We start from the raw sequence: 27446 nt of genomic DNA on the forward strand, positions 1-27446 counted from the left end.
ATGCAAATATTATCCTACTCATCATATACATATCAAGATTACAAAGGAAAATAATTAAGGTGAATAAACTACCAATGGTTACAAATATGTTCCAAATCCACTATGCTCTTAATCTTTATTGAAATGTTTATAATAATGAACAAAGTGACCACTAAATTTATTAGAACTATCTCATACATCATCATGGAAATAGATAGAAAATAATATCTATAGCCAAGATGATTTTGTGGTAAATATCATATAGATTACTAATGTATCTTACTTTAACCCAATATTTCAACACAAATAGATAATATAAATACACTTCTAAAATAAGACCACCTGATTTCCACACACTTTTCCTCTAGTAATAGAAAAATGACCGTAGCTAATGTCCCACACTTACAACTAATATCCAATTTCAAGCTTAGGAAAATATTAGAAATCAACTAAACCATGCATGTAATCCTTTAAATAGGTCCTTATAATTAATTCCATATCTAAAGATAATTCTATCCATGGAGCTAATAATTCTCTATTTCAAGAGTAGTTCATAATTGGCATGCTAAAGGAATATAAATATATGCCTTGTAATCCTAGTACTATTCTTTAAAACTAAAATGAAATATCTAGATATCATCCTTAGAACTCACACCATTGTAGAAGAATAATTGAAATTAGAAGATTAAAACATTTCAAAAATGGATATAAGAATAAGTAGAGAAAAAATATGATATCATTGTCTCCTACGTATGTTGAACTCACATACAAGTCCAATTGAAGACTCCTCAATCTTACCACTAAAAACTCATTGAGATACTTACCATTTATACAAATGTACTCTAATTGTCTAAGAAATTTATACCTAAGCCCATTAATTATTGTAAAAAATATCACTACTCAATAACCACATGATCTAATGATAGCTTCTCATGCTCTCATGATTGATATGTTCACAATAATAAAAAAAAGATATCTAACTTATAAATATACTATCTCCCACCAAAAAGAATTCTAGATATTTCCATGGCATCATGATATAAATAAAAGGATCATTTTTTTACTAGCAACTTTAGCAGAGATAAATAAAAGGATCATTCTTTTATCATAAGTTTTACCATTTGATAATAATTCAAAATACTTCTCATTATTTCATTCCTTCTTTACATGGCCTAACTTCTCATATTTTCAACATTTCACTCTACTCTTACAAGAGGTTTTGGACTATCTTTTTGACTTACTCTTCTCCTTGATATCCCCAATTTTTTTACCACCTTTTTCTTGGTTCTATAGGTCTAAACATCTAAGTGCACTTTGTAACTATCATACATTTATTTCAACCTTTATTTTTTTTTTATCAAAGTATAAATGTGCATATCCATACCATACTACGTAGTACAAACACTAATTAAACCTTTAAGATTCTACCAAGATTATGTAAAGAATAAACATTATTTTTTCTCGCTAATCAATATTAATACCTATACTTCTCATCTAAATCATGACAAGATAAAAGTATTTAAATTCACATTTATAAATTTCTCATCCTTCATTAAGGATAATCATTTATATTTTAAATACAACTTATTTATAAGAAACATAGTTTGTAGATTTCACCTGTCCCTGCTGACAAATGTGTGAGACAATCTATTAAATATATTTAAAGCGACAGAGGTGGGACCTCTTGAAAAAAAATTGAGGTAGCCATAATCTAATTTTGATATTTTTCACGTCTAGGTCTAATAACCCAACAAACTTTTTATTATTTTCCATAAGTCTATTTTAATATTTAACCATGAAGTGCTATGTGAAATAATGAGTTAATACTATAAGCCTTGACAAAAATACAATATTCCTATAGTTATAGTCCAACAATCTAAAACAATAATTAATTCCACTTACACGTTTCTTTCATGTCACATTTTCTATTGTGTTGGTCAAACAAATTATTTTTCATGTGAGATTTTGCCAAGATCAAGGGCACAATGAAAAGTATAAAAGAGAGACAAAAGAATGACAAGAACAAACTATATTCTCATTAATATACAAATGATCAACTAGATTAACCAATACAATGAATATAGGCCTTCTTATATAGGCAAGGCCATATGGATGTACGAGCACACAATCATGACATGTGGCTCAATGAGAAACAAGGGTAGGTAAGAAATACTAGGGATAGGTAGGAGAAATAATATAATATTCCACAAGAGGTGGATGACCCACTGAATGTGGAGTGCAACAGCAAAATAAGACCACAAAAGGTGGAATTTCTCCTACAAGCTATATCCCTATGTGCACACTTCCCTAAGTGTCTCAAATCCAAACTACGAAGAGATGCATTATCCTAAGTTAAATTAAGTAAAGTGTAATAATATCCATGATGAATATTTATTTACACCAACCCCCCCTTGAGTGCAACTTAGGGGAATGAAGACTCAAGTTAAGAATGCAAGATGGGTCCCAGCTACTAGGCCATGATAGGTACTCATGTACAATATGCAAATGCAAGCAAAACTATGCAATGCAATCTCTCACAAATAGAGAAAGGGAGAAAACCAAGTGGGAAAAAACTCTCAAAGAAGAAGGACAAAACCTCATGGAGGAAAAAGTCCCCCCATAAGAAAGGAAGGAGAAGTCAGCAGACCCCCCCTAATGAGACATCTCGCACCCCCAAGAGAGCTCACAACTATTGGAACTTACTCTCGGTGAAAGGTTTGGTGAATATGTCTGCAACTTTCTTAGTTGTAGGACAATACTGCACATCAATGACCTACTCCTGAATTAGCTCTCGGATATAGTGCATATGGATCTCGATGTGTTTGGTCTATTGGTGCTGAACCAGCTTCTTTGAAATTACAATAGCACTCTAATTGTCACAATGTAGAACTATCGGCCATGGAGTGGTGAACCCAAACTCTGTGAGAATCTGCTGAAGCCAAATGGTCTCAGTCATTACATTAACAGCTCCTCGTTACTCAGCCTCAGTCTAAGAGAGAGAAATAGCATGCTACTTCTTGCTTTGCCAACAAATACGGCCTGAACCAAGGTGAAAATTGTAACCTGAAGTAGACTTACAATCATCAAGATTACCAGCCCAATGGGAGTCTGTGTAACCAACCAAGTGAAGTTTTGTTCCTATTGCATAGTGAATCCCACAGTGATTTGTACCCTGGATGTAATGAAGGATGCGTTTGGCAAGTTTCCAATGAAGCTCATGTGGTTCCTGCATGAAGTGGGAAACCATGCCAACCACAAATGAAATATCAAGGCGTGTATGAGTCAAGTAGATGAGACTACCCACAAGATGATGATACAATGTGGCATCAATTGGTGGAGAACATTGAGCGTCAAGCTTGACTCCAGAAAGAAAGGGAGTTGGCGTAGGCTTACAATTAGCCATATGAAAGCATGCAAGTAGATCAAGAGCATACTTGGGTTGTGATAGTGTAATCTCGGAAGGTGACTATGAAATCTTTATCCAGAGAAAGTATTGAAAAAGACCCAAGTTAGTCATAGAAAATCTGTCATGATTTGACCCTACTAATGATGGATGTGGTGCTCCCTGTAATGATCAAATCATCAACATAGAGCACAAGTATCAAGTGAGAGTCATCCTATTGCAAAATGTAGACATTCGGATCATAATGACACTTGGTGAACCCTGCTGAGAGAAGAAAGGAATCCATCTTAGAATACCAAGCCGTGGGAGCCTTCTTGAGGCCATAGAAAGATTTCCTTAGTCTACAAACCAAGGAAGTATCTTGGATGAAACCCTGTGGCTACTCCATATAAATCTCCTCATCAAGATCCCCGTGAAGAAAAGCACTCTTCACATCCATTTGATGTACAACCCAACCATGAGTTGCAGTAATAGCAAGTGTCAAGCGAATGAAGTTCATCTTGCCTATGGGTGCAAAGGTGATAGGGTTTCAAGCAGATCTGAAGCAAATATGAACTAACAATTATATGCAGATTTAAATACAAAAGATAAAGAAATAAAACAAGACACAAAAAACACAAATATTTAATGTGGTTCACCCAGAATGGGTTACGTCCACCATACACAGCCGTCCAATCTTTCTTATTATCCAGCAAAAACAGTACATCAACCTTACAATGCCTTAAGCATCCCAGCCGCTTATAACATGCGTTTTTAGGGCAACAAACAAAGTCAGCCTTTTTAGGGTTTTATTACAATGTCGGTTTTCATCAACAAAAAATGGCAAAAAAAAAAAATTTCTCGGGGGCTGCCGCCCCCAAACCCCTGCACGGGGCCTAGCCCGACCCCGAACCCCAGCGAGGATACATGCTGAGTGTACAGTACTTTGTTGATCAGTCACCACATTTCAACAATCTCCCACTTGGAGACTAATCAGGCTCCACACCAAACAATCTCCCACTTAGAGACTGATACTACACGACACCACTGTACATGCAACATCCGCTGGATAAAACACTAGGACTTGACTGGTATAAATTCCACAATTATCAATCAAGAAGACCAACAAAAACTGATGAAGAAATCAGCTTCTCCTATGGAACTGCCTCTGTGAACATATCGGCAGGATTCTCACTTGTGTGAATCTTCTCAAGCTGTAACTGACCCTCCTCCAAAACAGTCCAAATGAAGTGGTACCTAAGCTAAATGTGCTTTGTCCTTGAATGAAAAGTAGACTTCTTCGCAAGATGAATGGCACTCTGGCTATCAGTATGTAATGGGCTATCCTCGTGTGTCTGACCCAATTCCTTTAGAAAATATTGCAACCAAATCATTTCTTTACTGGCTTCTGTAGCAGCAACATACTCAGCTTCAGTGGTTGAAAGTGCAACAACCTTTTGCAGCCTAGAAATCCAACTGACTACAGTTCCCCCTATAGTAAAAACATACCCTGTAGTACTCCTCCGTGAATCAATATCACCCACCAGATCAGAGTCAACAAATCCACTTAGAGTAGCATTAGATCCTTTGAAACATAATGCCTTTGTAGTAGTTCCTTTCAAATACCGAAGAATCCATTTCACAGCATTCCAATGTTCCATACCCGGATTACTCACAAACCTACTCACAACTCCCACTGCATGTGCAATATCTGGCCTTGTGCATACCATTGCATACATCAGACTACCAATAGCTGATGAATATGGGATGTTAGACATTTTATTAACCTCTTCCTGTGCCTTTGGGCACATCTCCTTAGTCAATTTGAAATGACTAGCCAAAGGTGTACTAACTGCTTTTGCATCCTGCATGTTAAATCTTTTCAACACCTTCTTTATATACTCACATTGGGACAAATTCAAGGTTCTATTTTTCCTATCCCGTGTAATCCTCATACTGAGAATTTGCTACCCAAATCCTTCATAGCAAATGACCTGGCTAATTTCTGTTTAAGATCATTTATATGTTGCATGTTCGACCCAGCAACAAGCATGTCATCAACATAAAGCAACAGGATAATATAACTGTCATTATCAAATCTCTTAAAATATACACAATGATCAGAATGACATCTATGATAATTGTGTTCAGCCATGAAACTATCAAATTTTAAATACCATTGTCGGGGTGCTTGCTTTAGGCCATACAGACTTTTCTTCAACCTGCACACCAAGGTCTCCTTACCTTTGACCTCATATCCCTGTGGTTGCAACATGTAAATTTCCTCCTCCAGATCTCCATGGAGAAAAGCTATTTTGACATCTAATTGTTCAAGATGTAAATCATCTGCAGCCACAAGACTAAGTACAATTCTAATTGAAGTCATTTTTACAATTGGAGAAAATATTTCATCATAATCTATACCCTTTTTCTGTGCGAAACCTTTTACCACAAGTCTAGCCTTATATCTTTTTTGACCTCCTTCCTCCTCCTTCAGCCGATAAACCCATTTGTTAGGCAAGGCTCTTTTTTCTGCAGGTAAAGGGACTAAGTCCCAAGTCTTGTTTTTCATCAAGGAGTCCATCTCCTCTTTCATGCCTAGCTCCCACTGTTGTTTGGCATCTACCTGCATTGCTTCTTCATATTCTTCTGGTTCACCAGAATCCATTAATAAAATAGAATACAAAGAAGGAGAAAATCTTTCAGGGGGTCTACTTGTCCTCGTAGAAAATCTAACACTTGCAGGAGTTTGTGGGACAATCTGTTGTTGCTGAGCATCAGGTACCTATGGCATTTCATTTTTAGGAATCTCATCCAACACCACATATTCTTGTTTGTCTTGTTCATGCTTCTTTTCCTGCATCTGTTCTTTATATATAACCTTCTCATTGAATATAACATCTCTACTTCTAATTATTTTCTTATTTTCAAAATCCCATAACCGATAGCCATATTCATCTATCCCATATCCAATGAAGGTACATTTCTGAGATTTAGCATCAAGCTTGGTTCTGTTTTCTTTATCAACATGGACAAAAGCTTCGCAACCAAAAGTTTTTAGAAAAGACTAATTTACCTTTTGACCAGTCCATGCCTCCTCTGGAATACCACCATCCAAAGGGGTTGAAGGTCCTCTATTTATCAAATAGACAGCAATATGTATAGGATCTGCCCAAAAATGTAAGGGCAATCCAGCATGCAATCTCATGCTCCTCGCACGTTCCATGATGGTCCTATTCATTCTCTCTGACACACCATTTTCCTATGGAGTTCCTGGAACTGTCTTTTGCTTTCGAATCCCATTTAAGGAACAGTAATCTTCAAATGTTTTGCTGCAATACTCACCTCCATTATCCGATCTGAGACACTTCAACTTTTTTCCTGTCTCATTCTCAACCAAAGCTTTCCATTTCTTAAAAGTTTCAAAAACATCTGATTTTTGTTTTAGGAAATATACCCATGTTTTTCTGGTTGAGTCATCAATATAAATAACATAATAACAAGAGCCACCAAGAGATGATACCTGAGCCTGTCCCCATACATCTGAATGTACAAGCTCTAACTTCTCACTCTTCTTCTCTTTCCCAACCTTGAGAAATCTGACTCTTTTCTGTTTACCAGAAACACAGTTTTCACAGAACTCTAAATCAATCTTCTTTAGTCCTGGCAATAGATTTTTAGAGTGAAGGATTTTCATCCCTTTCTCACTCATGTGCCCAAGCCTATGGTGCCACATTATCGAATCTGTTCTTGCAACATTTATTGTTGTTGTCCCTACAGTAACTTTATCTGTAACAGCTAAGGTAGAGTAAGTGTTACCAGTACACAGATATAATGTGCCTACCTTCGCACCTTTAGCTACCACTAATGATCCTTTAGTGACCTTCCACATACTGTCTGAGAGGGTAACTATGCAACCTTCACTACCTAGTTGCCCTGCAGAAATTAAATTTCTTCTTAAATTAGGAACATGTCTTACCTCCTGTAGAAACTAGTCATTACCATTCTGCAACTTGATCTTTATCTTTCCTTTTCCAACAATTTGACAGGGCTCATCATCACCCAAATATACCTGTCCAAAATCACCTTGAACATAATCTAGAAAATATTTTCTATGGGGTGTAGCATGAAATGAAGCCCCAGAATCTATTACCAAGGAATCATTAACATTATCCAAACATAAGATTAAAGCATCTTGTAAAGTATTACTTGCAATATTAGCTTCCTTACTATCATTTTCATTTTTGTCTCCTTCTTTATTTTTCCGAGACCAACAGTCTTTCTTTAGATGACCAGGCTTTCCGCAGTACCAGTAATCTTTCTTTCCTCTAGATTGAGAGCATCCTTTCTTTGACTTCCCTCGTGACTTCTCATTCCCAGGGCCTTTTCCTCTTTCCTTTGATCTTCTTCTGTTCTCCACATTCAAAACACTACCCGATGATGTTGAAGTCTCACCTGTGCTTTTCCTTCGCATTTCCTCGCTTAGGATAACACCAACAATATCATCAAATACCAAAGTATTTTTACCAGAGATAGAGTTACTTACAGCCATAACCAAGCTATTTTAGCTTTCTGGCAAAGAACATAAAATCAAGAGAGCCCTAACCTCTTCTGCAAAGGTAATTTTTACCGAAGACAATTGACTGGTAATTGTATTAAATTCATTTAAGTGCTCCGCTACAGATCCTCCCTCACTCATTTTCAAATTAAACAAACACTTCATAAGAAATACCTTATTTGAAGCCGAGGGTTTCGCATACAACTTAGCCAATGTTGCCATCAAATCTACAGTCGTTTTTGCTTCTGTTATATTGAATGCTACAGATGACACAAGGCACAATCGAATGGATCCCAGTGCCTTTCTATCTAAAATGTCCCACTCTTCATCTGATATTGTGGTCGGTTTTTTTGCTTTTCCTTTCAATGGCCGCCACAAATCCTTTTGATACAAGAAATCCTCCATCTACATTTTCCATAACTGATAATTCTGGCCGTTAAACTTTTTGACCTTGAATTTGGAATCCTCCATTACTCCCACTCAAATCTGAAAGTCCTACCAATTTATAGAAAACCTCGCTCTGATACCAATTGATAAGGTTTCAAGCAGATCCGAAGCAAATATGAACTAACAATTATATGCAGATTTAAATACAAAAGATAAAGAAATAAAACAAGACACAGATAACACAAAGATTTAACATGGTTCACCCAGAATGGGTTACATCCACCATACACAGCCGTCCAATCTTTCTTATTATCCAGCAAAAATAGTACATCAACCTTACAATGCCTTAAGCATCCCGGCCACTTATAACAGTACTTTGCTGATCAGTTGCCACATTTCAACAAAAGGTCCCAATATAGTCGATACCTAGAACCTGAGAGAAACCTTTCGCAACAAGTCGAGCCTTATACTTATCCACACTACCATCTGCTGCAAACTTGGTTCGATAGATCCACTTACATCAAACCATCTTTTTCCCCTTAGGGAGATGGACTAAATCCTATGTGTTATTCCTCATCAAGGAACTATACTCTTCCTACATATCTTGGTCCCACTCAGGAACCCCTCATGCTTCCCAAAATGTCTATGGATCGAAAGCGGTAGCAATGAATGCATGTGGAAGATCCTAATACTATGATCGAGTCCTCCATGTATCTAAAGGATCCCCAACAAGAGAACCCATAGACTCAAGTGTCTATCGAGCCCAATGAGGTCTAGGTGGAGGTGGAGAACGAGGCTCCTCAACTGCATGTGGACCTTGCAGAGGTGGAACCCTATGAGTCAGAGTTGAAGGAGTCTCATCATCTGAATCACTGGCATCACTATCCATAATGGTGGATGGTGGAGGAGGTAGAGAGGCTAGGCTAGGAAATATTTCCTCAAAGTGAACACTCCTCTCAATAAACACCTCATGTGTCTTAGGATCCATCAATCTATATGCCTTAACACCCTCAAGATATCCAATAAATATGCAAAGCCTACTCTGAGGTTCCAATGCCTTGTGTTTTTGCGGAGGTATGTGAGCCCATGCTGGACACCCAAAGACTCTAAAATGTCTCACAATCAGTTTCCTACCAGCCCAAGCCTCAAAAGGAGTAATACCTTGCAAATCTTTGAGAGGAACTCAATTCAGGATGTGTGTGGCACAACTTATAGCATCTGCTCAAAAGGCAGGATCAAGAGAATGTGCATGTATCATACAGCTAGCCTTTTATTTGAGAATTCTATTCTTGCATTTTGCAACTCTGTTCTGTTGTGGAGTGTATGCAACAGAATGTTGAAGATCAATCCCCTCAAATGTAAAAAAATCCTTAAGTCTTTTATTCACATATTCCCTTCCATTATCTATATGAAGAATCTTGACCACTTTCCTAGATTGCTTCTCCACACGAGTCTTGAAGTCCTGAAATCTATCAAATACTTCACTCTTATGAATGAGAAAGTAAACCCAAGTGAAGCGTGAGTAGTCATCAATGAAGGCGAGGACATAGCAAGCCTTGCTAAATGAAGGTGCTGGAAATGGACCAGCTACATCACTGTGAACAAGTTGAAGAACTTCCAAAGCTTTCCAAGCTTTCCCCTTATCAAACTTCTCCTTAGGATGCTTACCCATGGAACAACCTCAACATACACCCTCTGAAGAACTAATTCAAGGTAGACCTGTGACCATCTCTTTAGTGCTGAGCTGCTGAAGATAGCAAGAGTTGAGGTGACCAAACCGCTCATGCCATAGCTTACTTTCTGAATTTGAATAAGTAAACAAGGCCCTAGAAGGAGAACTTGGCACAAAGTGGGAGAATGAATAAAGCCTTGAGTTTTCATTGACTTGTCCCACTGCCACCAAGGCATCATCATCAAGTTCCTTTACCACAACTGAATCAGGTGTAAACTCAACCTTTTTCCCATTCCCATAGTGAGTGATTTGGTAGATATAGAGAAGGTTGGTAGACAAGTTAGGAACATATAGAACATTCTCAAATGTTCCATCATCCATGTCAACTGAACCTTTCCCTTCAACCTCTACTTGTGTATCATAACCTATGTAAATGTGAGGTACCTTAGATGGCTCCAATGAAGAAAACTGCTCCTTTGTAGAACCCATGTAATAAGAGACACCTAAGTCAAGTATCCACTACTATGAAGAACCTGTTGTAGCCACAAATGCTTTCCCTTTTCCCTTAGACAGTGAGGAAGAGGAAGGAGATGAATCCTTCTTTGTGTAGGTGGATGGCAAGTTGATGTTATTTTTCTTAAGAAGATTTGTCAACTCATCAACTTGCTTGGTGTGGCATCGATGCTCATCATGACCATACTTCTTGTAATATGCACAAGATGCTTTGACTTAGATTGCTTCTTCTTCTTGTTGGAATCTTTGCCTTGACCTCCTTGATTCCCTTGATTAGCCACCAAAGCCTTGGACTTTGAAGACTTGAGAAGCCCCATGTTTAACAGCTTAGATTGTTCCAATATCAACATTTCTATGAAAGCATCAAATGAAGGCATAATATAGGAACTCTCCACTATCAAATGATGAGTTTGGAAGCTAGACACAAATGCTGCATATTCTGGTGCAATCTTATTCAACAAATTGAATATCAACTGAGCATCCCTTTTGTCAATTCCACAATCCTTAAGCTTTGTTCTTATCTCATTTGCTTTGGTGACATAATCTTGGATTGTATGAAAACTCTTGGGATGCAAGTTAGTGAGCTCATTGTCAATCTTGTAACCTCTGATTTCATCAACTTGACCATACAATTTCTGAAACATATCCCAAGCCTCTTTAATTGTTGTACACTTCTCAATGTGAAAAATGAGGTGATCTGATACATACTTATGCAAAGTTCCAAGAGCCATGCAATTCTTAGTGAGCCATTCTAACTGAGTATTAGGATCAGCCTTAGGATTAGATGGTGCTACTATAGTTCCATCTATGTAATGCGTGAAACCTTTTTCCATTAATTTTCTCCATACTTTAATTTTCCATGATGCATAATTATGTGGAGTTAAAGGTGGAAATTTATGAGGACTCATTGCAACAAAAATGAAAGAGCACAAAAAAAGAGAGGAAAAATCACACAAGACACCCACTCAAATTCACTAAATCAAAGAACCCCCCCCAAAGTGATGATTTGGCACTTTATACTTTGTGCGTGTACAATGGGCCACTTGAAAAAAATGGAAAAGTGGACTTCTGATTTCAACTTTACAACTACCTCAATAAGGCCAAAGGAGACTCAAACTAATAATGCAAGAGATCTAAACTAAGATCCAAGCAAATTACAAGTACCAATTAGGCCAAATAAGACCAAACTCTAAAAGTACAATATCCACTCAAAATATCTAAAATATGATCATAGATTATGAAATTAGACGAAAAAACATGCACTTCAAAAAAAATGGCACCTGAAAAGGAGGTCGTATGAGCTCAAACGAAGCCTTTGAAGTTGCAAAATTGAAGATTGGACAAGTACAGCTGAGAGAATCTGAAAATTCTAAAACCCATGTGCACAAAAATCAAAAAATAACCACACCACTACAAATAGCACAAAAAATTAGCCCAAATTAAAACAAATTACACCCAAAAAGGACCAAAATTGAGCAAGTTATGGGCCTCCAAAGTTGACCCAAAAATCCAAACTACTCAATGGAGAGGGGTCTAAAAAAATTTCAAAAAATGTTGACTGGGCAGATCTGTTGTCATGGCAGATGATTGGACCTACTAGTGATGTGGTAGGCAGAGGTGGCAAGCGGTGGGCCCAGCTGCCTATGTGGCATACGGAGGTGGGTCGATGCTGACGTGGCGACGGTTGGCGGGCCCTATCGGCGGTTGCTGAAAGACTAGCTAGTGGTGGCTGGAAGGCTATCGTCGGTCGGAATTCGGCTGCCGGAGGTCTGTCAATGGTGTGCTGGGTCGGCAGGAGGTGCCGTCAGTGGACCCGTAGCCTGACTATGGTGGCTGGAGGGACCGACAACGACAACTGGTGGGAGGCGTTGGGGTAGCGGGAGGCACCGAGGCATTGGGGGAGTTGCGGAGGCAGTGGGGAGCTGCATGGGCCATCGGAAGGTGGTGCAGGGGGTGTTAGGGAGCATGCAGTCTTTGCTGGAAGACGGTGGTGGCGCTGCTGTGGGTCCCTATGGCGGAGCTGTTGTGGGGACCGGTGGTAGGTCGACGTAGCAGAAGGTGTTGGTGGGCGTAGGAGGGTGTCGGAAGCGGCACAGACAACATGGCAGTTTGGGAAGATGTACAACTCTGCAACCTACAACCTGCAGAGTACCGTGGGGTCATGGGAGGGGTCTGCGGACCCCCCAAGAAAGGATTTTTTTTTGAATTATTTTTTTTCAAAAAAAATCCCTTTTGCCTTTTTTCAAATTTTTTATTTTTTTGAAAATTTCAAAATTTTCTGGGGAAAATAAAAGTATGAAAATTTCAAAATTTTCGAAAAAATAAATATATATATTTTTTAAATAATTTCGAAACCGATAAAAATATAGTAAAGTTGGCAAAAAAATTTGTCTCACCAAAATAGGCCGACTTTATAGCCAAAATTCATGGAAACGACCACCCAGACGCAATGGTGAGGTCAAGAACGCTCTAAGATGCCTCCGAAAAATGTTGTTCCTCAGATCCGAAAATAGAAGCCTTCCAAGATGTCTCCAAAAACCAATCAATGAAGCCCCAATGGCTCTGATACCATGTCAAATTTTGCCAAGATCAAGGGCACAATGAAAAGTATAAAAGAGAGACAAAAGAATGACAAGAACAAACTGTATTCTCGTCAATATGCAAATGATCATTTGGATTAACCAATACAATGAATATAGGCTACTTATATAGACAAGGCCATATGGATGTACGAGCACACAATCATGACATGTGGCTCATTGAGAAACAAGGGTTGGTAAGAAATACTAGGGGTAGGTAGGAGAAATAATATAATATTCCACAAGAGGTGGATGACCCACCAAATGTGGAGTGTAACAGCAAAATAAGACCACAAAAGGTGGAATTTCTTTTACAAGCTATATCCCTATGTGCACACTTCCCTAAGTGTCTCAAATCCAAACTATGAAGAGATGCATTATCCTAAGTTAACTTAAGTAAAGTGTAATAATATTCATGATGAATATTTATTTACACCAACATTCCCCAATCATTGAATGAATCTATTCAATATGCGAATTATGAAAGGGAATAAGGTGTAGCTCCTAGATGTGTAATGAAACAATGGAAAGGACGATGTAGTCTAAGGAGGAATATAAATGAAAACATATGATGATTGTATAGAAAATGTGTGAAAAGTAGAGATCACATGAGAAAGATAAATATAAGAATTTAGAAACTTATTCACTTGAAAAAGTTATATAATTGATATGAGAAAGAAAAATATTCCCATAAAATATAAACAAATATAATTGTTAAAATATATAAAAAATTTATATTCTCAAAAATAATATGAATAATTATAAAATTATTTTAATTTCACATCGGACGTACAAATGAATAAAATGCATCCAGTTTTTTAAATCATGCATAGGAAATTTAAACCTAAACTTGCTAGATCAAACTTTATTAACCAAAGTAAAATTCATGGTCAAGCATAATAAAAAGGTTGAAAATGCATTAAACAAACCACACATGGTTCTATAGATTGACTAAAGTGAACGCATGTTTGAGGATATAATTGTTTAATAATTCAAAAATATTCGTTAGGTCGTTCAGTTTCTATAATTGAAGTTCAGGTATCTATTTTACTTTAAAGTTATTATTATTTTATTAACCTATTATAGTTGTCTCTTTACTCATTAAATGCCTAATGTAGAGTAGATAAAAGGAAATAAACAATTTCGGTTTTGTTTAACGATGTTTCCTTCCCAGAAAGCAAAGTATACGTACCCAGTCTACGCTAATAAAGCACAGGTGTACCGAAAATCGCTTTTTCCATTATATGCGAAAACCAAAACACACAGTGATACTGCTGCAAAAATAGAGGCTCTAACCAGAAGACGTCAACTAAATGACAAGTAGATTCTGCCGTTAACCCTGCTCTAAATTGGTGTCCTTTAACCAGCGCTTACAGTTATACACAGAGCAGAAGGCCTGCAAACATGTGAGAAGCAACAGTACGAGCGCAGCCATTAAAGACAGACACGGCCATGAACCAAATATGTATTTCTTCATGTATTCCATCACGGCCACGCTCAATCTCCGCTGATAATACCTATTCACGTCTGCAATAACTTCGTCTAAATAAAATACATTTGACAATTTCACACATTTCCCCAGGCCGTTCCACAGACTTGCCACTTTACGGTCACTCTCCAGGTGATTGTAAATGATTCCGCTCTCTCTCAGCAGTCGAACATCTTCATCTGTGTCGTTGATGCCGTTCATGAAATCTGTATAGCGAGTGAAAATCAGCGCATCAGGTGTCGCTGAAGTTTCGAACGCCACCAGATTTCTGAGAACAAGTTCCGTGTTTGAATCCAACCTCAGTTTGGGCAGATAAAGAGTGGCAGTCGCCTTGTCGAAGTGAATTGAGGTGAGGTCTCCGTCTGTGGGAAGGAACTTAACTCCCGAAGCATACAAATCCGCAACACACGGAATATACAGCTCGTCCCGTGTAGGAGTCACAACAGAAGAGCTTCCTTCCTCTTTCTTCTCTGCTTTGTCGGATCCCAAAAGCAAAGTCAGGGGCCCCTTAAAAAGGCGCAGCACTGGCAGTTTGCCCAGAACAGAAAGGAGGCCGAGCGGCAAATTCATCAGGAACAGGAAGACCCTCTGTTTCAGCACACGCTTCCTGAATCTCCGAATGGGGCCGATGCCCAACGAACGAAGAACTCTCCGTAGAAAGCTGAATTCTTGTGGCGCACCTTTTTTGTCTGGCGAAGGGCGCTCTTCGTCCTCATAGCTCTTTTCGTTAAGATCACATTTACACGCAGACTTGACAAGAGAGAAATAGAGAGCCTCCAGTATGTGACTCCTATCAGCTATATTCAGCCTTGGAAGGTCAGGCACGTTGAAGAAAAATGGAGAAAACTCTATACAAGCAAGTCTTACCAGATTGCAGAGCCTCTCTTCTGCCATGTCTTTTGAGCCTAACTGTATCTCCAACAGCTTCTAACACAGGAACAGCGGCACCTGATTTTCGAGCATCGTGATGTCTCTCATTATAGCGTTGTGGGTAGCGCTTCTGCCGAATGGATCTAAACATTTGCCCAGCTTTTTCCCTTCTGAAGGATCTTGGTTAGCCGGCTTGGTCAAGATGTGTAAGCATTCAAGCACAAAGCAGGCGTCCAAAGCCATGAGCCATGTCAGCGCTTCGCCGTTGTAGTCGAGGTATTTGTGATAGCAGTTCCGAATTCGGCGCTCGTAATTGCGTACCTCTTTGACGACGGACTCAAAGCTGTGGCCTTGAATTCTTTTCTGGAATGCCCGGGCAGCAGCGAGCTTGTATCTCTCCATTTCGTTGAGCTCAGATCTCCAATGGTGATATGGCCCGATAGAAACAAATTGCGGAGTGTATGCTTCCGGCTTCGCTGCCAACATTTCCTTGGCCACATTGAACACAGACACACACACTTCTTGTTCTTCGTCCTCCTCTATCTGCAGATTATCCCTTAATTGAATAATCCAGCGATCTGGATCAACCTTTGCCTGGACTGCATTCTTTGGTTCCATGATTTGAAGTTGAATAAAAACTTAAGTCAGGAAATTCAGAAGCAATGAGGAAAAGAAAATCTCTGGGACAGAAAAGACAATGCGATGCTGAGTGATATATTTAGTTTCAGCATTTACTTGTGGAATTTTGATGCTTTCACCACGAGGAAGAAACTCTGGTTGGTCGCTCTTTTGAGTCAGTTAAACCATGTATTGAGCATCCCCATTACAACTTGTTACGAGCATCATCGTATTCACCAATGGTTTATTTTAATTCAATAAAGTAAGTAAATATTCCCTCTTTAGCGATGGAAGCATGATCAAATCTCGAAATAAAACTCTTCGTATCTTAAAATGAAGTAAATAGGCTTTGTTAGCTATAGCGAAATAAAGTTTGGTAAACAAATGTAATAATTAAAAGTAACAAAGTTATGTTAATTTATTTAGTTGAGTATACAAATAATATATAAATATTTAGTAGAATTTTATAAATTGAATTAGAATATTTAGTTTTTTTAAATAACAAGTGAAATTCTATATTAGTTTATATTTAGTGATATATAATTTTTGTTTTGGTTTGTAATATGTTTTGAGACGGTTTATACATTTGGGCTAATAAAGTTGACAATTTAGTCTCTTAAATGATGGTAAGGCAGGGACAAAAAAGTATGTATTCATTTAAATCTTCTAAAATGAATGAATTAGTAAAAGTAAGTAGTTATTTAAATCATTAGCCATATACAAACTCATCTCTCCCATGTTTTGTCATTTCCATTAAGCTTCTACTACTTATATAGTAAATAAGTGTTTCTTAGAACTATAGCTCACACTTTTTTTTGTTGCTATCATATAAGAAAAACTTACTCTTATTTCCTAGACAAGTTGTAACTTCTTTTCTTCACATAGTAAGGAATGAACAAAGAAAATAAATAATTTGTACCTCTAAAAATAGAGGTGGTAAGCTATTCAAAATTTGAGTAGCTAGACTTCAATGAACACCATTTATCATTCTCATTAAATGAATAGTATGTAGCTTCTCTTAATTCTCTATAGTTGTGGTCTTGCTATTGTTTGTGGGTTTTTTTAATAAATAAGATTTTTTGGGGGGTTGGCTCATAGCTAGGACTATATCTTGATAAATCTTCTTGTTATGGTAGTTCTACTATGCTATTTTATAATCTATTATGATTATACTTCTATAAAGTAAATGGGCCCTATAAAAATCTTTTACCATAAACTCTCCTTAATAAAGAAAAAATTAAAAATGAGTAATAATTAAATGCATATAAATGATCTCTATTATGTTGTTATAACAAAATTCAAAATAAATTTATTAATATACTATTTCAATCATCATTTTACTAACTTAAATAGTCAATTTAAATAGTTTAAGATGAATCACACATTAAAACAAAAAAAAAAAATGTTTCTATCTATTGAATTAAAGTTAGACATTTTATCAATAATAAATCTAAAATTATTTCATGAGTTTAATCTTAATACCATGAAATATAATATATTATTTATCTCAGTGTATCATTACATAATAAAAAATACTTAGTTTAAATTCATCTTGCACTTAATAAAGAAACTAAACCTACTTTTAAAATGAGTGATGGATGTGCCTTGTATGTTTACAAATAAAATATACAAAATTAATAATACCCATGATGTGTTAATCCAAGATATTTTAATTTTAAAAAGATAAAACATAATTAATTTCATAAGTAAATCTACCTTGTGTAGAGGATAGTTATAACCTTTTCAATCCATTGATGTTCTAAAATAGTTCTAAACGTGTTTGAATTAGGTATAATATGATAAGATATCAAGTTGCTTTAAACTAACATATTTAGGAAGAATAGTTCTTCGTCCTCTATCTGCAGATTATCCCTTCCATGAATAATCCAGCGATCTTGATCAATCTTTGCTTGAACTGCATTCTTCGATTCCATGGTTTCTAATTGAAGATAACTTTAACAAATCAAGCAAATACACGAGCGAACAGGAAAAGATCAGTCTTTGCCTGAACTACATTCTTGGATTCCATGATTTCAAGTTGAATATAAACCTAACGAGTCAATAAATTCAAAAGCGAATCCAAAAGGAAAAACTTGGAGACGGGAGACAATACGGTTGCAAGTGAGGAGGAGGAAATAGAGCCTCAAAGCATCTCCTAAATAACTAAATCTCTAGATTTGACCACGTCCCTCTAATACTAGATTGAGGAGGAAAATAAACTTGACTGGTTTATTTGATGTATTGAAAGAAACTGTATATAGGGAAGAAAACATCTATATCAACTATTACCATAATCACTAAAACGAAGTGTTTAAACAATGTAATATGACATGACTACGATAGCTTATAGTGCTTAAATCTTATAGAAACAAAATATAACTTCTCCCATGCCATCTTTGATTGATCTCTGAAGAAGGTGTGACTAGAATTTGTTATCACAAGAGAACAAATTCTTTCTTATAATACTCGTACATGTGACTATTTTAACATGTATAGATGTTCCTTCAAATATTTCTATGCAACGACTCTCTTAGATGGGTATCAAATATCATCTTGTAAACTTTAACATCATATATGTTCTTACACATGTTATCCATGAATGAAATTTGATGCGGAGTGGTTTGTCTAAGGAATCTTACAATTACTTCCATGTGTTATACTTATTCTATAAGAGTTTAACATCATAATTAATTAGAAATTAGTATAAAAAAAATGTTGTAAAGTAAATGAACTTAATCTAGATGCACACATTAAATAACTCAAATAATATGCCAAAGGAATTTCCCAAATAATAGTATTCTTAAAAATTTAGGTATTGAATCAACAACCCATATAGATAGAGGGTGAGATGAGAAAAGTTGTCTTTGGTAAGGATTAAAATACTTTTAGGATAAATTTAAGAATAATTATAATAATATAGATTTATAGCTTTATCTCGCATTAGTATAATCAACTAAATCATAAGGTTGATAAATTTTTTCTGAATTATGTGCAATTTAAGTAGTTCACCATGTGAACTATGTTTTGATTATATAAAATGGGATAGGCTTGAACCTTAACATGATAGCCATAAAGATAAGAATAAGTGTCTCACAAGGAGTGAGATAACCCAGCAAATAGACTAGCTAACAAAAAGGAACATAAATTAGCCAATGATAAAGAACAACAAATAACAATAAATTGAACTAAAAATTGAAGGAAACCAAAAATCCTACATTGCCCAAAGAAAACACGAAATAATTGTCTACTTCGTGGGGATTTTTCCATCTTGCCAATCCTAGTGAAGCACTTTCACCTTCTCATAAAAATACAATCTTTTATTTGAACATATTCCCAAAGAGATGATAGGTAACTCACGAGTAGCCTTAACCATGGATCTAGTAGGCTTTGAAACACTCATGAATGTCATTTCTAGATATTGCTTCACATTCTCATGTATTTTATCAATTTATTCTCGGATAGCTTGTGGAGAAGCCAAAAAAATTCTTGCCATTTCATTATTGAGTCCCACCATCTTGTCTACTTTTCTTATAAAGTCTGTTAATTGCCTTGTAATTCTGTAATATCAGTATTTGTCTCCTTCCTATCCTCCCTTAGGTCAACCTTATCATTGAGATCCTTAAATTCATCCTCTATATTATCCCATTTCTCAAGATTCTATGTGCAATCATTAGTTGCCAACCAAACCCTCTCATATTTATCTTTTATTGGTGAAATGAAAGCTCTTGCGTCTACCTTGGATAATGCCTCCAATCTCTTGATGTTATTGTTTGTAATATTAAATTGGGAAAGGATCCAATGAATGATGTTATTATACCTATTGTACTACCCACAAAGCTCATTAACCTTCTCATCAATTTCCAATAGATATCATTTCTAAGGGAAAATAACAAGGGAGAGAGGAGGGAAACCCAAAGAAGGCATAGAAGGAGAAACAAAGTCCACATTATGGTTGTCTGGAGTCCCCTTAGAGCCCACGGACCAAGAGGAATTGGAGTCCTTAGAAATAATTTCCTTAGAAATTGATACTTCAACAAAATTTTCTTTAGGAGGGGCAGGGGGATCATCCTTTTGGTAGAATGGTTGGGATTGACCGAGGTAGGCATTGCTTTAAACTTGGGGGTGTTCATCATACTATGGGCATCCTTTGAATTAGGCATTCTAGAAAGTTCAACAACCTAGGCGGTGTTTGGTAGGGGACCAAGGGGTTTAAGTGAGGGCCTACTAGTAGGATTCATATCCAAGTTCAAATTATAAAGCATTAGGCTTAATCCCTAGTGTAGGAAGAGAACATTCTTAGAATTAGCAACAACGATAAACTGAGAAATGGAAGAAAAAACCTAGTAAGGGAAGTTCATTTTCACACCATACATAAGATGATTTATCATAGGGAATAAGTGGGAGTGAAAAAATTTAATATGCCATCTGAGGTAATGTATTTAATTAGGATCGATGCACCCTCCTTCCAAAAACTTAGAGGATATTGCTTGTTAAGTATAATTTATAGATGAGAAACTTTTTCACCCAGCTTTAGAAACCTCTTGAAGTTTGGTTTGTAGTGCAACTTATGTTTTTTTGGGAATCTCACTCCTTCCACAATAATATCAATAGCAATTCTATGGATAAAATAGAAACCATACCCCCAATACTAACATTTCCCTCATTTTAGGAGCGAGTAAACTATTCTAGGAGAGAAGGGTCAAAACCTTTTATTCCCTCAACACAGAATGTAAGGTTTCTCATCTCAACTATAGGCTAAATAATACCATTCAACTTGAACCTATCACAATTGTTCAGTTGGCTAGATGAGATCACCCCCCATTGTTAGTTTGTTCCCAGGAAAACCAATAATAGTGACTAGGAAGCGGTTACAAAAACCAACTCTAGAAAAATGATGACAAGTGGGGGTATTAGGATAGGTGTTGGTTTCTCCAAATTTGAATAGTGAATATTTATGTCATTAAATGATTGAAGGAAAATATGGCAAAGACAATAATGAAAAATACAACCATTAGATTTTTATGCATCATTAGTATTTATGCATGCCTATATTGTGGCATGAATGTCTTTAAGTAGTTCATGCAATGTTGTCCATATTTTGATATGATTGGAGAAAGAACCCATGGTTGTTAATATACCCATAGATTTGTTCCTCTCTCTAAGGGTTTGGGTGATTCTTTTGTGGTCATATGTTGATAGGAAACTTTGATATTTAGTGATGAGGTATTTTTTCATCTAGCTTGGCATAGCTTTACCTTGTAGAATCGTGATGATATTGTTTGAGACACCGTCTATAATAATTATTTGATAACCTCTCTCCTTATAAATCAAGATCCCATAAACCGTACCATCACTTTAACAAATTTGGAAGCTTGAGTATCAAGGTTAATCGCATAGGCCAAAACCAACTTTCTATTTGGATCCCTGATGACCCCACCCCCTCCCACCCACCCTAGGCTACCTTTAAATGACCCATAAAATTTAAATAGCAACCAACCAATGTCAAGGTGGACCATTTAATAACATTAATATGCCCAATAATATGGAAATTAAAAGGAGATAGGGAACCTTGAACATTTCCCATCTTCTATCAACATAGCAATCCAAACTCGAGGCTAGATGAACTTATGCTTGTTTATAATGAAAAATTTCATATTTTTTGTTGGAGTGACAAATTAAGGAATAAGAAATAGCATCCCATTGACTCTTTTTATCCTTGAATATTTTTTCATTACATTCTTTCCATGTGTACCCCATCAACTATAGAGAATGCTTACGACCATATTTCCCTAATGAAGGGATGAGTCAAGAGAGGGGTTCAGCTAAAAGAGACCAACTTAGAGTCCATATGCCACACCTAGTACATGGAGAACATGTTCATAATATCTTATCTTACATTCCAAGAATACTAGCATTAATCATGAGTTATCTTGACATTTTAAAAAAAAAAACCTTAGCTCCTTGTGACAAACAAAGTGACTTATCATTAGAGCATGGTTCTTATTTGGAACTTGTAGTACAACTCCATCTACCATGCTCAATGTGGCTCCTCTAGCATATTTTATACCATCCCTAGATGATGTTAAGCATGATTGGGAGGCAGATAATTTGTTTGGCTAGGTTCATTCATGTTGTAGATTCTCTTTTGTGTGTTTCTTGTTCATAATGTCCTTCCACCGTGATGTGTTTCTTAATATATTTTTGTGTTATGTTAGGTTCTATTTGGAGGAACTTTTTTACTCTATTAGTGCAAGGTAATAAATAGGCTAAACTCATTGTGGCATTCCTCTATTTGTATCATAGTTCTTCTATATGTTATATATCTATGTTATGTCACAACTATGCTATTGTTAGTAAATGTACCATGTGTTGTCTACCTGGAGACGATGCAAATCATTGAGATTTCCTTTTTGGTCTCTTTCATGTTGATTTAAAAAGACAATTTTTTTTTATCTCCCTTGCTCTTCTTCCATTGTATTAGTAGCTTAACTACCTTTGGGGGATGAGGTCAATTCAATACAATTATTCTTGATATGCATTATTGATAAATAATGCATACTAAAACCAATGTTAGTGCATCCCTTATTTTATTTTTGTTATATGTTTTGTGACCATTATCTTTTGATTTGTCCTTTCTCAATAAATCATCTCATTCCAGTAACATGCCTATCTTTTGGGTGCATCCTACCTTAAAGATACTACTCCTCATAAGGTGTGTGCAATCAATTTAATGTGGGGACACACACTTTTCTCAATGTTACTCTTTATGTACACACCATGAAGTATTTTCAACAAGTTATTTTGCAAACTTAGTATTTTTATTTGTAATTTGATATTCTTTTGCATGACCCATAGTAACTTAATCTTACTAGGATAGTACAGTGATGCTCTCTCTTTCCATTTCATGTGTTGTCCCTTTTATCTCAATATTAGAGTAGTATGATCAAGGCTAATACCCCTGGGGACTTGGTATGTCTTGTCTAGATTTGATATCTCAGTAAAAAAAAATTAAAACAACTTTGTACTTTACCATGAGTATGGGTGTAGTCTCATACTCATGCTAAAGTGGGGGATAATTGTAGCATCATAAATTATATAGATATATATAATTTTGTTGTCACCTAGACCTCACTATGGAGTTTTTTATTTCAATTCTTGATGCCTACATTTGAATCTTCTCACACCCTTCACAAATATACTTTTTCACCTTCTCTCATGTATCTACTCTAAAGATGAGTTTTGATTCTTAGGATTAGGGATGCTAGGGCACCTTGGTTAGAGCTCAGGACCATGGCACCGCAACACCATGGCCTTCTCAATTGGTACCCAAATTTGGTCCTCACAATGGCCACATATGTGAGATTTTTCCAAGATCAAGAGCTCAATAAAATGTACAAAATAGAGAGAAAAAATATAGGACATGAATAAACTGCATTCTCATCAATAGATTGATGATCAAAAGATCAATAGTTGTTCATACAATGAATATGAGCTTGCTTATATAGGCAAGGCTATATGGATATGTGAGCACACAAACATGACATGTGGCTCAATAGGAAACAAGGGTAGGTAGGAATAAGGTGTGGTAGGTAGGAGAAACAATAAAATATCCTGCATGAGGTGGATCACCCATCGAAGGTGGAATTATCACTCCACAATAAGAGGATATGATAAAGTAGTAAAAAGATCAACACCATAAAAGGTGGAATTTCTCCTGCACACACAATCCTAATGTGGCACAAACACCCAAGCATCTCATACCCAAACTACTATGAAATGCATTTCCTAAGTAAACTTAAGTAAGGTGTAATAAGATCTATGATGAATAATTATTTACACCAACACCCCCTTTAAGTGTAACTTAGGGGAATGCACTTAAGTATACAATGCAACTAAGCAATGCAAGATGAGTCCCGGCTACAAGGCCATGTTAGCTACCCATGTAAAAAGGCAAATGCATTCAAACTAATGCAATGAAATCTCTCACAAAGCGGGGAAATATAGAAAAACCCAATGGGAAAAAACCCTCCCCCGAAAGAGAGATGAAATCTATACAAGAGAGCTCTCATAAAAGTATGTGAAGAACAAAACTCCATGTGAAGAAAAAGTCCCCCTTATATGAGAGAAGAAGAGAATCCAAGTAGCCCTCCCTCAATATAGAATTTGCACCATAATAGAAGCTTGATGAAGTATGAAGAAACTGCTCCACGAACGTTGGACAAAATTCCTCCCCTTAGGAAGAAACAAAACCAAAGGTGTATCCATGAAGTCTCCCCAATCATGAAGGGAAAATGCAGGAAAAAAACTCATGATGAATGAAGTCTTTGAAAATTGCTCAAGTGTCCCCATGTCGATGCTGAAAGATACACCCTCCAGAGGTGGTGAACTGCTCCACACTACTGAAAAAGGCACTCCTCCCAAAGATTCACATGTATCCTTAAAGGATAAAAAGACCTCCTCCAACTATTGTACATAAATATACACAATTATATCAAACTCGAAAGAATGATCATGTAGAGAATGAACAAGAGGGTCAGAATGTTCCCTTGCAATAATCAAAGAAGGATCAACTTCATCAAAGAGAAGATGAATATCATCAATAATGTCTCCCAAATCTGCAATGTAGGATTCCACAAACAAACCTACAATGTCTATCAAGTAGTCATCCCATGAAACTAAAGTTGGAAGACAAGATATATCTTGCTGCACTAAATTACATAAAGGAAAAACTGTCACACTATCCACATCATTAGGTGCAATAGGTGATGTGATATCAATAGGAGGAGATGAAACACAAGGCTCAAGAATGGGGTCACATGTGAGAATCCCCAAGTTCAAGTATCGAAAGTTCTCCTGAAAATATGAACCATCAACAGAAGTGTGATCATCACATGAGGAATCATCATATGTAAAATCATTATCATCAACAAAATCTAAAAAGGAGTATAACTGAGATACATGATCAACCACCCTAGATGCAATGATATCTCTAGTCTCCAAGTCTCTAATGAAAACTGACTGAGGTGTGAACTCCACAATTCTCTTAGTTGTGGCATGTGTGATTTGATAGATGGAAAGGAGGTTGTTTGTCAAATGGCATACACACAACACATCATTAAAGGAGTTATCCCCAATGGCAATATATCCTTTCCCAATCACATCCATGTATGTATTATTTCCCATCAAAATCGGCGGCATGGTGCAAGGCTCAAATGTAGAGAACATAGACTGCAAAGATGCCATATGATGAGAAGCCCCTGAATCTAGAAGCCATCTCCCTAAATCATGACTGGTAGTAGCACAAATATCTTTTCCTTTTCTTGTCCCAAAATAGTGAATCTTCCCACTTGTAGAAGCCATGAATGCTTTCCCTTTTCCTTTTGAATGTGTGAAAGTGGAAGTTGATGAATCATCCTTCTTGTAGACATTAGGAAAATCAATGTTATGCTTTTTGAGGATGTGTGTGAGCTCATCAATCTTCTTAGAATGGCAATGATAAACCTCATGACCAACCTTTTTACAATAAGAACAAGTAGGTCTCTCCCTCTTTGGTGAATTGTCCCTCTTGGAAGAGGATGATGCTCCTTGTTGTGGAGAAGTTGATGCTTTGTCCTTAGGCTTTGATTGCCATTTCTTCTTGTTTGAGTTGTCCTTTCCTTGATTTCCTTTATTCCCTTGATTTTCCACTAATGCTTGAGACTTAGAAACCTTAAGATTGCCCATGCTTATCAACTTAGTTTGTTCCATCATCAATATTTCAACGAAAGTATCAAATGTAGGCATTGCGTATCTTGAACCCATTGTCATGCTATGGGTTTGGAAACTAGAAACAAATGCTGCATATTCTTGTGGAAGTTTGCCCATCACATTGAAGATCAATTGAGTATCCTTCTTATCAATGCCACAATCTTTGAGTTGTGCCCTCAACTCTTTTGCCTTAGTGACATAATCTTGTATAGTATCAAAGTTCTTGGGATTCAACATGGTGAGATCACTATCAATCTGATATAGCCTAATCTCATCAACTTGACAATACAAGTCTTGAAACTTTTTCCAAGCATCCTTGATTAGAGTACATTTCTCAATATGAAAAATGAGATCCTTTGATACATACTTTCTTAAGGTACCAATTGCCATGATATTTTTAGTGAGCCAATCCAAGTGACCAACGGGATCAACCTTAGGATCAGTGGGAGCAACAATTGTTCCATCAATGTAATGAGTTAGTGATTTTTCCATAAGTTTACTCCATGCATCAATTTTCCAAGTACAATAATTATGAGGAGTTAAGAGAGGAAACCTAGGAGAACCCATAGCAGCAAAAGGAAGGAACACAAGAGCACAAAATCACAAGAGACACCCCCCCAAAAATCAATCAATCAAAGTAACCCCCCCCCCAAAATGATGATTTTGACACTTTATATGTAGTACATGTATAATAGGCCACTTGAAAACAATGGCAAGGTGGACTTCTGATTTTTTTTTACAACAACCCCTATAGGCTAAGAACTACAAAGCACAAGACCAACAAGATAGATCTATGCAATACAAGTGTCAAATTGGCCAAAAAAGACCATATGATGAAAGTATAATTTCTACCTAAAATTATTGCAAACAGATAGAATATTATGAGAGTAGATGAAAAATTATGCACTTTAAAAAAAAAGGCACTTGAAAAGGAGTTCGTATGAGCCCCAAAAGAGTCCTAGAAGTTGCAGAAACGAGGATTGGACAAGTACAGTCACCCAAAACTGAAATTTCTAAAAAATCTATCTATCATAATCAGAAAATAATGCCACCAAAAGAAAGTACATGAAATTCTAGCCCATTTAAAAAAAAATTACACAAAAAAAGGAGCACAAATGAGCAAGATATGGCCATTTGAAGCTGTATTGCAAAATCAAAAATCTCAATAGAGGGGGCCTGTAAATTGTTTTTAAAAATGATGATGTCAGCAAGTCATAAGCCTAAATTTGACGGTCATCTTTTCGTCGCAAAAAATTCACCTCCCTATTGACAGGGCGTCCGTACCATACGAACGAATGACGTGTCAAAACCAGATTCATTTTTGAATGCTGATGTGGCAGTTCGAAATGATGTGGCATGGGTTGCTGACTTGTTTGCTGATGTGGCAGGGTGACCTAGATGGCGTTGTTTACATGGCAGGGCCCACAGGGTAGTGGGGTCCGTGTGGTTGTGTGACTGCGCAGGGTTGGCGTGGCGGAGGGGCTCGTAAGGTGGCATGGTCTACGGGCTGTCGTTTGACAGGAAGGAGCCGACCGACAGGGTCGCGAAGGAGCTAGAGCAAGAGTTTTAGCGGCTAGGGATAGTGTCGGCAGCTGGGGGGGACGACAAGGAGGCCAGCGGAAAGAGGTCGACGACCGGGGGGGTCGACAGAG

General features: G+C 36.8%; 1 pseudogene; it reads right to left on the reverse strand.

The window, feature by feature from the left end:
• Positions 1-14403: 14403 nt before the first annotated feature.
• LOC131047278 (putative UPF0481 protein At3g02645) lies at positions 14404-16047 on the reverse strand (annotated as a pseudogene).
• Positions 16048-27446: the final 11399 nt, after the last annotated feature.

Source organism: Cryptomeria japonica, chromosome 7 (assembly GCF_030272615.1).
Source record: "Cryptomeria japonica chromosome 7, Sugi_1.0, whole genome shotgun sequence".
Lineage (NCBI taxonomy): Eukaryota > Viridiplantae > Streptophyta > Pinopsida > Cupressales > Cupressaceae > Cryptomeria > Cryptomeria japonica.